Source organism: Phalacrocorax aristotelis, chromosome 11 (assembly GCF_949628215.1).
Source record: "Phalacrocorax aristotelis chromosome 11, bGulAri2.1, whole genome shotgun sequence".
Taxonomy (NCBI): Eukaryota; Metazoa; Chordata; class Aves; order Suliformes; family Phalacrocoracidae; genus Phalacrocorax; species Phalacrocorax aristotelis.
In genome coordinates this window covers 6691827-6705195 of record NC_134286.1, presented here as the reverse complement: position 1 = coordinate 6705195, position 13369 = coordinate 6691827, and the positions used below count along the sequence as shown (strand labels likewise).

Genomic DNA, 13369 nt, shown 5'->3' with positions numbered 1-13369 from the left:
TTTTCAAAGAATTTTTGAGGCACTACAGTTTGGATTCTGCATTCTGAGAATAAAGTTTGTATCAAGGAAAAGAATAGAATAACTTCATTTTGTTGCAGTGCCTTATTTAAGTGCCAATTTCTTTTTTTTTCCAGGAAGAACTAGCTTTAAAAAGAGGTTGCATGCAAACAATAAGAAATGTAATTGCTTACACATTTTTTTTCTTTAATAAGGTGTAAGACATAGTATGTAGCTCTCAGGAGATAGTATTTTGAAATTATTTCCATGCATGAAACCATACTAATTTAGAATGGCCAATTATAAGAAATTTGCAATAATGACATGAAGTGTGGAAAAAGAAATGTAATTTCCATATAGTATCAGCTTAATCATAAAAATGTTATTTTTCATAATCATGGGTATACATTTCCTAGACACTGTTGCTTGGGGCAAATATAAAAAGCTTTCGCTCAGCTTCCCTTCCCCTTACTGGGCACATACACTTTCAATTTACAATTATTATGAAGAATTGTATTCACAGCAGCTTACAAGTACAGCCAATTATTTCACCAAACCCCCCCAGCTTACAATTAATACTCATTGTTTATGAAAAGCCATACTCAGAAATAAAGATACAGTCAGAACACAGAAAGTACTTGAAATTATTGAAAGTTAAGTATATTGAAATTCTAAATATTTTAATCTGTAAGGCAATCTGAATTTATTCTTCCAATATTCCAATCTAACCAAACAGCTCAGATAAGCCAAGGTCATTGTCCAAGGGTTCTAGGAGTGCACTGGATCTCTTTACAGTATCGTGACAGGTAGGGGCAGGGAGAGAAGGTGACAGAAAGAGTCTTACTCATTAAAATAAGTTCTAGCTATCAGAGAAAGAGTGGTGGAAGGAAAAAGACAGTGGTCTGGCAATTGGACGACGTGTAACGGCTTCCACAACTGCAGATATGGAAGTCCTTGCTCAAGTTACTTTTTCTACATATTTCATTTTTATTTGCGAAATGAAGTAGTACAGTAATGACACCTACATGGCAGTTAGTAAGGCACTCAAGTACCACCGAAATGGCGATCATAAAGCCACGACAAATAGTGCCTAGGGATCCTTACAGCCTGGGGCTGCATCCTGATAAAATCTTGCATCCAGTTTGCTTTTTCTTTATTTTCTTACTTTAGCATTTCTTGTTAGAGGGCTCAATTAGGAATGCTCTTCCACACTTAAGGTGGTAAAATTTATGTGATTTATTACCTAATAAAGGTAAAGCATTAGGATTTTATGTAAATGGTATGCAGCTCCCATGAGGTAGCTATTCTTCAGGCAAAACTGAGCTACCTGTTTTGCTTTTGGATACATGAGACACTGTATACCCTTTAAGGACTAATCTATGCTATACGTAGCAAGATTTATTTGGATTTACATGAAGGTCATATTGGCAACAAGAGAACTAGAATTCCTGAGATGTAACGTATTTCAAAGCTTCATGCCAAATGAGGGAAGTATCCTTTCAAATTGTTATGAGAATATATCAGAAATGAACACATAAGAAAACTCTGCGTGTAGCTGATATCATTCATTTATCCTGGCAGTTTCAAATGAAAGGCATTTTTGATTTTGAATGAGCACCATCACATGTGTAGCAGCCACTCACAGAAGCAAAGAGAGTGTATCTCACTTTGGGATCCTGAGCTGGGCAAAGCAGATTTTTTAAGGATTGGCCAAATGAGTCCATTGACTGTGTTAAGGCTTCAACTTCATTAGTAAAAGGATGCCCTTTTGATCTGCTTTAGTGTGTTTCAATTCAAAGCTCACTGATTTAAGTCAGGCAAAAAGTGACTGTTTGATCTGTTCTGTCTGATTCTGTCCAAGACACACGGCAGAGTATTTGCATGAACTGCTTAATCAGCAGGTTGCTGACACATGACAGTGCAATCTCCAAAAAGAGGGCAGAGACAAGCAGCTGCGGCTGATAACCTTTTATACTTGCACAATTACCTCTGGAAGATATTAATCCAGTGCTTTGCTCCCTGTAAGCACCCATTGGAAATAGACCGAAGAGGAAATGAAGTTTTTTGAGAAACGTCTACAGAAGATCAAGCTATCTGGTCTTCTGGCAAATCATCTGCCATGTCATCATATGTTAACCCTACATCCCATTGCAATCTCATCCTCATGATAAGTAACAGCAAGGTTATAGTGGCTACTTCAACTAGAAGATGACAGAGGTACTGACTGAAATCACTGCCCATGTTTGTTTGTGGGTATGTTAACAACGGGCTTTGGTTTCAGCAGGCAGGCAACAACTCTAGACACACTGCTGATGGCAAAAGCAAATGGTCATCCCTCACATGCCAGTAATTTACTGTGATTGTGCCATCACGGTTTTCCCCAAACCCCCACCTCTTCCAGAGTTTTTCCCAGTAGCATCACCTCGCTGCTGCTCTGACGGGATGGGCAAAGAATACTTGGCTACGACAGCAGAACAGACTGTGCACAGAATGTTTTTCAAGACAGAATGCTGATGGCCACCGACTCACCTCTGCTCACTTGCTGGTAACCAAAGAGTCTGTGCAGTCTCTTTTGCAGCTGCTGGCTGCTACATCTGCTCCCAGCCAACGAGTGCTCTTTGCATAACGTCCTTGAGGTGATGAGCACTCACTCTCTCAGTTATGCAACAATGGCAACTTTCATCATATACTCATCACATATCAGCTCATATCACGTATCGGGTCTTCCACTTCTAAGATTTATGATTCTTAACCTGTTCTGGTAGTTTCTGGTAATGATTTTCTCCTTTTTCCTACTCCATTGGTTTTCCATAACAGTAAGCTCTCTTTTTCAAACTCATAACACAGTTCTTTGGAAGAAATGTTAGGAAAGGGAATTCCAAGGTTTTAATCAAGAAGAGATAAACTCACAATATCATTGTCACTGAACACTTTCAATTTATTAATACATTGCAGCTTCACACAGTGTATATAAATTACATTTTATTTATAATGTAGGCAAATAGTAACATGCACACAACTTACTACAATAGCTTATTTTCCTGCTCTTCTAACATTTAAAACTGTTTATTTTATGCTGTGTAGGAGGCAACGGGTATGTATAAAGGTAGGGTTTTTTGCCACAATGACAAATTTCAGTAACATCTGAGTAACTCAAGGATTTATCAAACTTAAAAATCTTAATTTGTCTGAAAACAAAAATTAATCCAAGACTGACCTACTTATTGTAAGCTTCTGGAAGTAATTGCTTACACTTGTAAAACACTTAAAAATTATAAACTGTCAGATTATGTAAGAAATCCAAAGCACCCAACACTCAGGTAAGACTTTAGCAAAAAAGCATCTTTCAAAAACATTTTATAGGACTATTACATAACTAAACTTACCTGAACCAAGTGGTGTCTATTTACCGCTGGCAACTGAAAAAATCTAAGTGCCGAAACCAGCCAAGACATCAGTTCCACAGCACGTGGCAGGTTTTCAGAATCATCCCCTCGCTTTTTTTCCAGTAGGAACAATTTTATACCGATCACCCACATAAATCTTCTGAAGTGACGTCTGTAGAGCCTCTGTGTTGTAATATGTAGAACAATGACTGCATTCAGAAAAGCAATCATATTTTTTGTTGTTTTCTTAACCTTATCCCTCTCCTTAATTTAGAAGAAGAGACACTAGATAAGGATTAATATCACTGTTATTTGTGAAGGAGCTGGCATAAGTGTAAAATTGATAATTCCTGAAATACTATAGGGAAAAAAAACCCACAAAGGCAAAAAACAGCCCCCCCAACAAACCCCCAAAACACACCACAAATAACATTCAGGATATAAATTTAGCAGAATCAGAAAAAAAACCCACAACTGGAATATGACTTATTCATTATTTTTTATTACATGGCAGATGTCAGTCAGCAGGAAAGTAACAAAGAAAGCAAGATAAGAGTGCCTTCCTTCTCTGCAGCAACAGCTCTTCAACCTGTAATGGCAGTTATTATGCTCAGTTTTAGATGTGAAAGTTGATACTTAAAAATCCATTTGTATCAAATCACAATTTATTTAATAAACATTAATCAGATGCAGAAGAGTCTGCCAAAATATGAAATTGTTAATTGAAATAATTCACTGCATGTAGAAAAGCCAGCTTTTATCAAAATCTGCTGACCAGGGAGTTAAGCCTGCTCACCTGACCCAGTGCGCTGACAGAACAGAACCTAAGGGGCTTTAAGGGGAACAGCGCACCAGGTAGTAATGCTTCTACCTTGGATCTCTTTTCTTTTTTATCTTTCTTTTTTGTGCATGATCCAAATGTAAACGACTCCATGACAGGCAGTCACAACAAGCTATTAGGTCTATTGTGCTAATCATCTGCAAATTAAACTGTAGTAAACCTAAAGTAAGTCTCTCTGCTAAAGTTGTTAAGACCTTCTCTGTCAATAACCTGCACAAAATGAATGATACAATTATACCTCGGCACAAACCGTAATGACTACAAATTACAGCAGTAATTGTATTATACAGCAAAGTTATTTGATTAATTGCTTACAAGGCATAATTAATAAGCTGAAATAAGATTATCTCTGTATTCCATCTTCACAGTCTATTTTTCTGAAGAGTCATTTTTGGGGACTTTTTTACCCAACACCTCATTGCTCCCACTGCCAGAAGTACTGAATGCATTTTTTGGGGGTGGAAGTCATGAGCATCATCTTAAATTACTGAGGTAAGTCTGGTAGGGTCTGTAAGGAATCAGGAGGCATGACTACTCCCAGGAGATGAAATAAAGAGATAAACAGAAATAAACAGAGGGCAATCTTGTATGCTAGAGAGCTCTATATAGGTATCTGTCAATGAGCAAGGGCAGGGAACTGACTAAAGCAGATTACATTTGCATTTCTGTTAGGTGACAGTTCATTTTAATTTCATTGATTGTTGTTGAGTTAGGATAACAAATAGCCTTTAGTGTTCCCAGGGGAAAAAGGATTAGAAGGATAGGCCAGGCTAGGGTGACACCTCAGGGTCCCAGCTTCCTGTCCCAAACAAGAAGCAATTAAGTTTGGCAGAAAGGCCACTCTCGTATGGGGACTGCAAAGGCTGGGCTAGCAGAGGAACGCTTGGTAGGCTGGGCAAAGAGAAGCATCTTTAAGTCAGCCAAAACTGCTCAGCCTGAAGTGCCCGAGAATGGCATTCTATCTTAAGGGCAACAGCAAAGGCCTCCCTATCTAATATCAAGTCATCTGTGCTAAGCTACAGAGCTGGCAGAACAGCACAGACATTTTTTGTAAAAAATGACATGTCAAATTTGGAAGCAGTAGTGCACAAGAAACTGTAAAACAGAAAAAGGGTAGAAGGAAAAACATCTTAACTCTGGACTGTAGACAACTTGTTAGAGATTCTTGATAATGAGAGGAGGAGTGGAGGTGATCATTAATAGCACATCCCTAAATCCTTCATATTACTGCCAATAGTTTTCTTAAAGCCTGCTTTACTCTGTTAAGATATTTTTTACATACCAACAGGTGATCAGCTAAGAATAACAAAGAGGGTAGCGTATACAGGACTTTCAGTTTGTGTCGTAGTGTGCATCTCTATTCATTTCAATCAGAGATTTTGTTGGACTTTAGTTGTTGGTTCTGTGTTGTTTGGTTGGTTTTTTTTTAACAGTCTTAATTTTATAAGCCTACACTATTCTCCTCATGACAGAAGTGTTTTCAATGACTCCCCGCCAGTCCTTTCTGTTCTTAGGGGCAATATTAAATAACGCAGCTGCCATGGAATGCAGTTATCCTCATCCTGCAGTCAAATGAAGGAAATTTGTGAAATCTGGTATTTGTCTGGAAAGATAAAGCTCATAGAAACAAAAGCGTTAAGAGCTCTTTGGTAGCTATTGTGCTCAACAGAAAAAAGGCTATTAATTTATTATTAGAACAATCTCCTTAATCAAAATGCTGATTCATCTTGCTCTTTAGTAGATGATTATAATGAAGATTATGAAAATCAGGGAAGAAGCCAGAACAGCAATCGACTCTGTTTTGGAATAAGCTAAAGACCACCTGAGAGCTTTACAACTTCGTCCTTTGACATGATCTGGAAAAACAATTTTCAGCATCTTCAAACAAGGACGTTGGTCACCAGAAGAAGCTATGTTAGTTTACTTTTATTTTTCTTTAATGTTTGCTTTGATAACATTAACAATATTATTTTTAAATGTTAATATGAAATTCCAATGAAAAGCCTGAATTTCTGGATGCTTGTATTTTTCCATAACAATATCTGCAGCCGCACTCAAACAGGGAGAATAATCTGGATGTCAAATATTTGACAGTCAATTTGAGCAGAAGTACGTAACTGTGGAGCCAGGAATCATTTTTAATAATTGAAAGCACTTCATATTCATGCAAAGCGCATAAAAGAAACATACATTTTAGAATACTTTTCATCCCAAGAATAAGGTCAATAAACCCTGAATTTTATAAGGATTCTTTCTTTTTCCCTCACATAATTATCTTAAAAATGTATTACAGCTGTAGGTGATATTTTTATGCAAATGAAAGGGTTTGTTGTTTTTTTTTTTAAAATAAAGGCACTTCCTATTTAGAGATATGGTGCCATCAATTATGATTTAATTGATCTCTCTGACAGCAGTTCCGTATGCATGTACAGTTCAGGAAAAAAAACTTTGTCTATTGAATTTTGATTACAGCTGTGCAGTAGCAGGAGACATGCATATTCACAAAGCAGTTATTTTCTCATTTTAATAAAGAAATCAGATAAAGAGGAACTATTATTTAGAATATTATTGCAGCTCTTCCCACTTCCTCCCCAGGAAACACAGATTTTTTCCTTCCATTCAGTAAGCCTAAAACATAACATGCATTCACACATGCTCAAAAAAGTGAAAGAAGACTGGAACATTCTGATGTAAAAAGTCAAGGCTTTCAAGTCGTGAAAATGAGTGTGATTATAGAAGTTGGCATTGTAAGGCAGTATATGAGTGCTAGACTCATTTTATTCAATACACACCCGAAAGCCACTTATCTTAGCATATATTTTATTGTTACTACAGAAAGCACACCCTTCGGGGTTTATACTTGAAAATTTAGACCAAGGATTTGATATCACTGTGTTCAGTGGTTTTCATTTATTCTCCCAAACACATATAACCATGTTAACTTCCAGACACCACACACAAAAGATTGAAAATATGCAACTACTTCAATTATGAACATACTTAAGTGTCTTGGGGATGTAGAAGAGTATGTCCCATTACCTTACAGTAAATCAAGCATGTAGACACCTTACAAAAGCTTGTTATGTCAAAAATCTTTTAAAAACAAAATTATTTTATGGTTTATTAAAATTATCAACTATATAAGAGTGGGGCAAATAGAATGGGTTCTCAACATGAAAACTACATTGCAAATGTCTGTAAGTAGTTTGGCAAAGAAAAATCCATAAAGTATATGTATTTCTCTTATTCCTAAACTGGGACAGGCAGTCTACCTGATTTGACCAATCCTAAGTCTCTTTATACAGAGACAGCGGTGAATGCTTAGCCATGCCATGGTGGTGAATACACATTAGTTACTGCAGAAAGCAGAAAAATATATTTTCACTCACTGTGCAGTGTTTGCTATGGACTGTACTGATTTTAAAAAAGGGCATAATTGAAAATTTAAAAAGGAACCACAGAAAAGCCTTGTGAGCTCTCTACCTGGATTTTTTTTCTCCCACTTAGCATAGTTTTCTGAATTTTTTACACTGGTTTTTGCAGGACTAAATTCAAAGATATAGGCTGAACTGAGTGTACTTCTCCCCTCCCCCCCACCCCAAGTAATCTGGTGTTCTAATACATATGAACTTTGAAAGCAATGTAAGAAACCAAACAAACCCCAAAAAAGCAAATAAACGCCCCCAAACCCCGATCTGTATTGCCCCTTCCTCTCAGCAGCTCTGCTTAGTAGTAATTGGCATAGGAATGGTTCTCCCCATTAAAGTTTCTTCTGTCATGAAACAGAGATGAGGTTCTCTCTGAACATAATTCAAATAATTGACTGTCTGCATCTATTTTTGTTGATACATGTCAACACTGCAAAGCTAACAGAGCCCTTAGTTAGCTAAAGCAATTATATAGTTCCAAAAAAGGCTATCCAAAGCAGTCCAGTACATGAAATGCTTGCTTTTATGTGCATTACCAAAAAGTGTTTTCTCCTATTTCAAAAACATGCAGGTACCCTACAACACCAAAAAGAAAATCTACCTGCAAGTAAGGTAGGTTTTTGACACTGTGACATACAGCTCTATATGTTACTACTTTTCAGCTTCCAATTTTAGAGTAATGAAAAATCGAAGTTCATTGAATTACACCATACAGACTTATTCTAGGCTGAAATTCATTTAAAGCATACATGAACTAGTATTCTTGCAGAGCTGCCAAAAAAGAAGTGTAATCAACAGGGTGGAGAACTACTGAAATAACGAAACTGTGCTTAACAGTTCTGAACCACAGTACCGCATCCCTGTTATACTGTCAGCCTATTTTTTACTGTGTACAGGCATATGCTCCAAAGTGCAATACAAATGTCTTGCGGTATGAAAACCTTAATATTCCTTTACTTTTCACAGTGAAATCAGCAACAATTCTGATATACTTATCAGCACAAAGGGATGCTGTCTTTTTTTTTAACACCCAGTGATGGATATACTACAACTATCTTCCATTCACTGCTTCTTTCCAGTTTTTGCATTGAACTCTATAAGCCTTAGATAGCTATAGCTTATTCTAATACATTTCATTCATAATAGTCTAAACATACAGTGGTTCTTCTTTGATTGGAAGGGCTATTTCTAAACCTCATTTAAAGCTCACTTGTTCTGATATTTCAGGGACATTTAGCTGTTATGTGTCAAAAAAAGAATGACTAAAAGCACAACGCAGTGAAGTCACCACAACTACACGTCCCTCTCTCAAGGCAGATAAGTAGGTCCATGTCTTCTGCGTTCTCCCGTGTGAGTGCACTATCCCTTGAGCACAAATTGGACCCCACAAAGCTAATGCACTTCTTCCTAAGGCATTATCCCGCCTTTCTCATATGCTTCTGTATCTTTCAGATCAAACACCTGTACAAGCAAGCCTCAGCATAATAAACCCCCCCATCAAGATGAAGCTGCTGCACAAGCTTGAATTATTACATTATCAGCCATGCTGTGAAATCAACAGGAAGAACAAGACAGTATAGCACATCAGTAAAAAAATCTGCATCTCCGCTTGACTGCACAGATCACAGCATCTCCTAAGATGCTGTTATGCTCCTGCCAGTATCAATATACCATGAAGAGATTTCCCAATGAGCAGTGATACAATAGCTAGCCCTTTTGTCAGACTCTGAATTGCACCAATGTCTTTTGGTGCCCAGTCTATCGGACAATGCCTCCTTCTGTGGCGCCTCAAACCAGCAGTAATCCAAACTTCCAACACAATGTTCTGTTGTCTGTTTTTCTGCAGCAAGCTAACGATGCTGACAGGACCTCACATCTTACCAAGTAATCATTGTGTCGAAGATACTTGGGTGGTAATGATTATCTCTGCCTTTTGCCAGCTTTTTTCCTCCTTCATTTTGTTCATTGTTTTAACGGCAATTGAAAAGACCAAACAAAATTGATGATAGTAAAATATACTACAGCAGCACTAAACACTGGCCATCTTGTTGCACTGATTAGACAAAACCGATTCCGCTGAATTTGAATGTCACTGGGAATCCAAAACATAAATATGTGGACAACTGTGGTGATACATACTTTATTTTTACTTGTTTGCAAAAAAAAAAGCTGTAACTTTATCAAACATTATAAACACTTTCATTGCTGACAACCTTCTTCAAACATCAACTACTGTAATTTTCCACACATTTACATAATACTGGCTGATTAAGCTGTCAGGATTTTCATTGCTGCTTGCTGCAGAAATCAAAAGTAAAAACATAGCATTCGCGGTGGTTTGCCCTCATAAGATTTTGACACTAGAGCGTAGAAAACAGTAAAATGGCTAATCTGAACTGTATGGAGGAGTGTTCTCCTCAATTACTAATTCTTTCATCCACGCAGGATTTAGCTGCTTTCCCCCAGTATAAGATCTGCCCCAGTTGGCAGCAACCCACTTAACAACCCAACCCATGGATCTGCAGTCCCACCTGGAGAGGACCACTGAAGTGGACACCCTCTGCATTCACAACTCGTACTGAATTACAGGGTCTCCCACCCTGACAATTCAATTCTTACAGGAACTCTGAAGCCTCAAGGTCTGAATCATCTGAGAACCTACAGAGCTCTTACGAGAACTCAGCCTGGCTCTCCCCAATGTTATTTCAATATAATGTAATGCCACATCTGCTGTGGCTTCCACTGAAGGAGCACTGATATTTGTCTCAAGATACATATGGCAAGATATGAGTTATCGTATGAACATACCAGATTTATAACAAAAATTAGCATGTAATTATCACTGCTGCCTTTATGTTGCCATGCAGTTTCCTCTCAAATACGTGTTGTCTCATGGCTTATAATTAAATTGCCATCTCTGTAACTTCCACAGCAAGACCAAAGTTTTGAAGTTGAAAGGGTGTTCTGCAGAGAACTACCAATAATACAACATCTATAAAGCCAAAGGAATACTCTGCTGTGGATAAAAAAGAGTACTTTGAATGCCTTTCCTTTCTGTAGAAAAGGATAAGTACAAGAACTTTTGCTGCTGAACACTTTAAAAATATAATTTTAAAATATCACAGAAAGGTAAAAGTAATAAATCCGTCCCCTATGAAATCATCCCATCTCGTTCCAATAGAGTTTAAATTAATCCAGTCCAAATAAAAACCCACATATACCAGTTTAACACTATTCCAAAAAGGTGTTTAACAATCCACAATATTAAACCACAAAAACAGCTGTGCCAAAGCTTCCCAAGCCACAAGAACTTATTCTTATGAACTGGTCTATCCTAGCATCAGCAACCAGTTTAAGACATAATCAACTTTTAGAAACACAATTCTAAAATAAGAACAAATAAAAGTTGTCTAGAATGCTTGTGAGAATTCTTCTTAAATTTCTTCTTAAAATTTTCCTTAACACCTTAAATTGCCTCCAAAGCTCCATTTGAGAACATTCATTTTCCCGGTTGTCATCTTCACACCCATTTACAATAATTTTCATAGTCCAGAAAAAAATGGATTTTATTTTTCTTCTGAAAAAGGTACAGAATGGTCAGCTGCACTGTGACATAGTGGTGTGCTTCTGCCCTCATCTGCAACTAATCTGCTTTCCTCATTGGAAGCTGTCTTTTTATCTTAGGCTGAGTTTTCACAGGGAAATTAACAATACTCTTATGCTTACTGTGAAGTGTTAATCCCTACACTATAAAGAGAAAAGATACTGTTATAATTTAGTACGCCTTTAAGTGTTTTATCTTCAACCAAGCTATACCTGTTTTCCCCTTCTACTTCAGCTGTGCATTGTGAAAGTCAAGATATAGTAGACACTTTTCATCTTTTATAGATTTGGTTTATGTCACTGAAATTAATGCAAAACTTCAACTCTCAATTGAAATCTAAGTACTGTACCTTGTTATGTAAATAATTCCTTTGAACTGAAAAAAATGAATAGGTCATTACCTGTAATTCTGCATCTGTCTGGTAAAGAAGGCCTATGCCGTTTGAGCTTTTTGGTTATTTTTATTGTGTTAGTGGCAGGGATGAGATAACTGGAGCTGGAGAGAAAGTGGGGATTATACTGGACATCTAGTGAGTGCAACTGTGTATCAACTTTTTACTCTTCATAAAGCTGAAATTTTAGTTATTCCACTTCAGAAAAAAAATCTGAAATTAAATACCATTGTATGAACGGCAAATTACCAATGCGCTGATTTACACTCTGGTGAAGGTTTTGGTGAACGTTTCCATCTCTATAATGATGAAAAGGAAGGTAAAATTACTTTTTCATGACCAGAAGAGAGATGCATCTTTACAATAAGGATTTTCAGAAGCAATACTATACTTCTACTCCTATTACTTCAAAAATTTTGTGAGTCTTGAGTCATTAAGAGTCTATAAAAAATTCTTTCAGTGGAAACAGAAAAGCCCACATGATTTGATTGGTTTTAATTGTAGCAAGTTCTATTGATTTCTTGTAGGATCCACGGGAAGTACAGGTTGAAAATGAATGACAGAATGTTCCCTTCAGAATAAGAGAGCTATCAGCTGTGTAATAAGGGCTCAGGGAGCCTAAGCAATTATGCAAAATTCAAAGGCATCTGGAGAACATGAACAGTTAGTACAGGGACTGAGTAGGGGCACTTAATGATCTTCCATGTCTGAGATCTGAGGAGTCTTGGACGGTCGTGGAATTTCAGGCAATAATAGCGGATGGAAGATAGGACACAGGAACAGGAGCACAAAGGAGTTCCAGACAGCCTCAGTCAGGCTCAGAGGGAATAAAAGAAACTTCAGAAGGTAATGATTGGTTTTGTGGTCTATACTGCTCTCTTCCACAGCCTTTCCTATTAATCCCTTTTCTAAGGCCTCCTCCTCTTATTAGACCAAAATACTCTTATTCCCTCCCAGACCTTGCAAGACCACTCCCAATGTTCTCCAAGCAGCCTTGTTATCTCAGTCCTTTTCTAGGTTCCAGATCATCCTTTCCTAATGCCATGCAGCAAAAAGCAGTCCCCTCTGCCCTCCAACAGCATTTCAGAAATATCCAGGGTTTTCCTTTCTCCTAGCTTCTGGGAACAAATGGACAAGAATGAAGAAGGTGGAGTAAGAACTACCCTAGGGAACAGGAGCGATATTCAACAAGAGGACTCTGCTACTTCTTTTAACTGGGAATAGCCTCTGTTTTATAGCTGAGTGCTGCCTCATGCAACAACAGACATCAGCAAACTGCTACATCTGCAAAAACATGCCTGTGTTGCACAGGGAGTTTCTAATTGTTATTAAGAGATGCTAAACGTTTTTCATTAATTTGAGGACATATCAACATACTCAGTTCTTGCTTCATTTGCCTCAATATATTCATTCTTTCCAAGCTGTGAAAGACTAAAGCAAGATTAACTGAGATGGGGATGAGAGGGAAGGCTCAAAATGTGCTAATAACACTGCAGACATCAAGGTGTCTGTACAACCTTGATGAATTATTTCTAAAAATAGTACTGGTGCAGGTAATCAATCTTACAGTTTTTGTCAAAAAGATAAGTCCCCCTAACCAGATATTGATTGCTTACAGTAGGACTATGTTTAAGACCAATAAAAGGCATTTCAGTGAATGCAAACTGTGGCCACAGACACCTTGAGTCACATGCAACGCAAAAAGGGATTTTTTTTTGTTTT

The 13369-nt window shown here is 37.4% G+C and overlaps 1 long non-coding RNA gene across 1 annotated transcript in view; it reads left to right on the top strand.

Moving 5' to 3' along the window:
• LOC142063229 (uncharacterized) overlaps positions 1-12309 on the top strand; it is a 52806-nt gene extending 40497 nt beyond the window's left edge. Inside the window, exons 6-8 of the long non-coding RNA XR_012662696.1 lie at positions 4593-4716; positions 5963-6138; positions 9105-12309. This is a non-coding gene — a long non-coding RNA (uncharacterized LOC142063229). The remainder of the gene's footprint in view (positions 1-4592; positions 4717-5962; positions 6139-9104) is intronic.
• Positions 12310-13369: the final 1060 nt, after the last annotated feature.